The sequence below is a fragment of the Desmodus rotundus genome, chromosome 7 (assembly GCF_022682495.2).
Source record: "Desmodus rotundus isolate HL8 chromosome 7, HLdesRot8A.1, whole genome shotgun sequence".
NCBI classification, from domain to species: Eukaryota; Metazoa; Chordata; class Mammalia; order Chiroptera; family Phyllostomidae; genus Desmodus; species Desmodus rotundus.
Window position 1 is genome coordinate 37,309,879 of NC_071393.1, and position 5,216 is coordinate 37,315,094.

Genomic DNA, 5,216 nt, shown 5'->3' on the forward strand with positions numbered 1-5,216 from the left:
TAAACCCCTCCCATTGACCTGTCAACAGCAACCAAGGCTCACCTACAAGAGGAGGGTGTACTCAGCCCACCCGAAGTGCACACCTTCAGTACCCAGCTTAGGTGATAGACGTGGCTGTGCCACTGGACCCTACTGGACACCTACCATATTTCTACACTACCAAGACAGAGTCAAAGCAGCTCTACCTGATACATAGAAACAATCACAGGGAGGCTGCCAAAAGGAGAAGGTAAAGAAACATGGCCCTAATGAAAGAATTGACAAAACTCCAGAAAAAGAGCAAAACGAAATGGAGATAAGCAATCTATCAGATGCAGAGTCCAAAACACTGGTTATAAGGATGCTCAAAGAATTTAGTGAGGACCTCAACAGCATAAAAAAGATCCAGTCAGAAATGAAGGATTCACTAACTGAAGTAAAGAACAATTTACAGAGTGGATGAAGCCAAGAATCAAATCAATGATTTGGAACATAAGGAAGAAAAAATCAACCAATCAGAACAAGAAGAAAAAAAAATGAGGATAGTATAAGCTTCCTTTGGGACAACCTCAAGCATACCAACATTCGCATCATAGGGGTGCCAGAAGGAGAAGAGAAAGAGCCAGAAATTAGAACTTTGAAAAATAATGAAAGAAATAAATGACCCTGAATAACTGCAGCAATTTTGAGAAAGAAGAACAAGGTAGGAGGGATCACCATACCTGATACCAAATTGTACTACAAGGCCACAGTAATCAAAACAGCCTGGTACTGGCCTAAGAACAGACACATAGATCAATGGAACAGAACAGAGAGCCCAGAAATAAACCCAAGTCTCTACAGTCAATTAATATCTAACAAAGGGGGAAGAAGCATAAAAGGGAGTAAAAATAGCCTCTTCAACAAATGGTGTTGGGAGATCTGGACAGCTACACGCAAAAAAATGAAACTCGATCACCAACTTACACCATACACAAAAATGAATTCAAGGTGGATAAAAGACTTAAATATAAGTCGTGACACCATAAAAGTCCTAGAGGAAAACATTGGCAGGAAATCTCAGACATTCCACGCAGCAATATCTTCACCAGTATGTCCCCTAAAGAAAGGGACATAAAGGAAAGAATAAACAAATGGGACCTCATCAAATTAAAAAGCTTCTGCATGGCTAAAGAAAACAGCATTAAAATGAAAAGAGAACCGACTATATGGGAAAACATATTTGCCAATGATACCTTGGACAAGGGTTTGATCTCCAAAATATATAAAGAACTCACACAACTCCACTCCAGGAAGACAAAAAACCCAATTAAAAAATGGGCAAAAGACTTGAACAGACACTTTTGCAAGGAGGACATACAGAGGGCCCAGAGACATATGAAAGGATGCTCAGCATCACTAGCCATCAGAGAGATGCGCATTAAAACCACAATGAGATACCACTTCACACTGGTCAGAGTGGCCTTCATAAACAAATTAACAAACAAGTGCTGGAGAGGATGCGGAGAAAAGGGAACCCTAGTGCACTGTTAGTGGGAATGCAGACTGGTGCAGCCACTATGGAAAACGGTATGGAATTTCCTCAGAAAACTAAAAATGGAACTTCCTTTTGACCCAGCAATTCCACTGCTGGAATTATATCCTAAGAACCCTGAAACACCAATCCAAAAGAACCTATGCACCCCAATGTTCATAGCAGCACAATTTACAATAGCCAAGTGCTGGAAGCAACCTGAGTGCCCATCAGTAAATGAGTGGATCAAAAATGATGGTACATTTACACAATGGAATACTACACAGCAGAAAGAAAGAAGGTGCTCCTATCCTTTGCCACAGCATGGATGGAACTGGAGAGCATTATGCTAAGTGAAATAAGCCAGGTGGTGAGGGACAAATATCATATGATCTCACCTTTAACTGGAACCTAATCAACAAAATAAAAAAGCAAGCTAAATATAACCAGACATTGAAATTAAGGACAAACTGACAGTAACTAGAGGGGAGCTGGGAGGGGATAATGGGGGGAAGAGGGGAAGGGTTTTCAGGAACAACCATAAAGGACACATGGACAAAACCAAGGGGGGCTGGAAGCAAGGGAGGGAGGTAGGTTTGGTTGGGGTGGGGGGGAGTGGTGGTAGGTAAACGCAGACCACTGTAGTTGAACAACAATAAAATATTTAAAATAAGCAAATAATATATTTAGAACACATGAAAAAAGAGAAAGAAAAATAATGAAAGAAAACTTATCTATTTTGGTGAAGGAAATAGACATGCAAGTCCAGGAAGCACAGAGTCCCAAACAAGACGGATGCAAAGAGGCCCACACCAAGACATATCAAAATTAAAATGCCAAAGGTCAAAGATAAAGAGAGAATGTTAAAAGCGCAAGAGAAAAGCAGTTACCTATCTACAAGGGTGCCCCTATAAAACTGTGACCTGATTTCTCAAAAGAAACTTTGCAGGCTAGAATGGGTTGACAGGAAATATTCAAAGTGATGAAAAGTAGGGACCTACAACTAAGATTGCTTTACCAGGCGAAGATATCATTTAGAATTGAAGGACATTTAAAGAGTTTTCCAGACAAGAAAAATCTAAAGTAGTTCATCATCACCAAACCAGTATTATAAGTTAAAAGGCCTTCATTAAGATCAAAATATGAATGGCAATACACATAAATATGTATCTATCAACAACTGAATCTAAAAAACCAAAGCAACCAACCAGCTGAACCAAAACAGAATTATAGATACAGAGAACATTTTGATGGTGCCAGACGGGAGGGGAGGTTGGGAGCATGGGTGAAAAAGGTGAAGGGATTCAGAAGTACAAATTGGTTGTTACAGAATAGCCATGGGATGTAAAGTGCAGCATAGGGGACAGAGTAGCCAAAACACAAATACACATGACCCATGGACACAGATAATGGTGCGGGGATGGCCTGAGGGACAGGGCAGGAGGGCTGGCTGGTGGGGGATAAGAGAAAATTTGGGACAACTGTAATAGCATAATCAATAAAATATAATTAAAAAACAAAAAAAAGAAGAAGAGCCCTGGTTGGTATGGCTGTTTATCGAGTGCTGGTCTGAGAACCGAAAGGTCACCATTTGACACCTGGTCAGGGTCCTTGCCTGGGTTGCGGGCCAGGTCTTCAGTTAGTTGGGGGTGTGTGAGAGGCAGCCAAAGGATGTTTCTCTCCCTCTCTCCTCCCTTCCCCTCTCTCTAAAAATAAATAAAATCTAAAAAAAAAAAAGAATAAAGCTTTATTCAGTGCAAAATAGTCAATTGTGATATAGCATGGCTCTGACAAAAACCACAGCTTGAGGGGGACCCTGGGGTGAGGCCCCCCTCTGGCTAGACAGTTCTGCTCTGCTCCAGCGAGACATCTTCACATTTCAGCTCCATCCAGGCAAACGCATTCTTTGCGGGAAAGGGTGCTCTCAGTCAGAGGGAAGCTGACTTATACAGACATAAGTCCCCATCCCTGGTTCCTAAGTGCCCTGTTCTCATAAAAATGAGGACTCCGAATCCTCACAGTTTGACTGGCCTAAAAGGCACTGTCCTAACTGGTCAGAATGGTCCCACTCTGATTGGCCTGGGAAGCTGATAAGGGGGTAGAGATGCACAGCTCTGACTGGGTGGGCAAAGTGTCAGTCCTACTGGTTGAACTGGGACTCTGGGAACTCCTCTATGAGGACTGGCTCCGATGGCAGAGACACAGTGCAGACAGGCAGTCCAGTGCAGGCCTCTCCCCTACGTGAAGTTTGTGCGAGAGGCCCCTGTGTAGAAATAGCTGCCAGGCTCTGTTTTAGTTTTAGTTTTAATTTGAGCCCAGTTAAGCCATCAGGAGTCCTTCTCAGTAGGAACCTGCTTTTTCCGGGTCTACAAACACTTTGCATTATCAGAAAGATGACAATCTTTCCCAGAGAGGATTTTACTAAACAGTTATTGAAATATTGCTCTTTCATTGTCATTAGCTACACTCATGGCCTCAACAACTTATGTCACTTCTTTTGCTGTCCCTTCCTCCCTACTTCACCTCTGTGGCTGACTGCCAGTTCCTAATCTTTTTTTTCTGCCCGTCTTCCATTGTCTTTTTTATCCAAAACGTACAGACTTGAAACAGAAACTTTTGTAGCTTTCTCTTTGACTTTTAGTTTCAGCGTGTGTTCACTCAGGCCTGCTATGTAACCAGTACTTATTTACACTGTGTTTTCCCTCCCTGATTAAAAGGAACTGAGTTACTGCCTCTGTGGTCACTGGGTAGTGAGGTTATTTTGGGCCACCAGCGCTGGGGGCAGGGTTAGGCTGGGGAGGTAGCTGAAATCAGTTTCATGTCTGAAGCTAATCTTTGGTTTTCAAGTGTCATAATCACTGAAATCTAATTCTCATTAGGAATAGAATTAATATGTATACCCAACGTATCATCTGGTTGTTAACTGTCTGAAATACCTCTAAGAAAAAAAAAATCAATGATTTAGAAGGGACAGCATTTCTTTTTCTCCCTTGGTTCCACATTTAAAAAATTGTCGGCATTTTGAATTAAGCATAAAGGTTGAGAAAGGTCACTTTTTCTCCTTTGTATCTCGAAAACAGACCAATTTTTTAGTCTGTAAATTTCAGATATCATAGTCCCGAAATCATCAGGGTATAACTGAAAACAATTCTGCCAGATTAAGGGTAGAGAGGAGCGAGAAACCCCCCCAAAACTATGACTATCAGAAAGCAGAAATCCTTATCTGAAATAACAGATAACTTGGGAAGTTATTAGCTAGGAGTTTTAACACCACAGAACTTTGGATATAAGGAAGGAGTGTGTGCGTGGCTAACACACAAGGTTAAGGAAAGCATTTATCAATTCAGAGTAGCAAACTGACCGCTCACGGAGCACAAACTAAGAGGTCTACCAGAGCCATTTAATTTCATGAAGTTACTCAAGACGTCCCCTTTCTGAAAGCATCTAGGAATCAGATGGAGGAAGATGGGTTAACATCATCTTTATCGAATCTTTGCAGAGGGTATGCTGACAGGAAAGCTCTGCATGGTGAATGGAAGAAATATCGCAGAAGTGAGTAACTGATTCTTCCAATACTTAGATCTTGAATTAAGTTAGGTCTTGATTTGCTTCCAGCCAGTGGACTGTGCAATAATTTTTTGGTTCTTCTACCATTTTTTCTTGCATTCCTCTAGATTTCACATATTCTTAATTTGTTTTACAGGTTACTGCTTTTCTTTTGTAA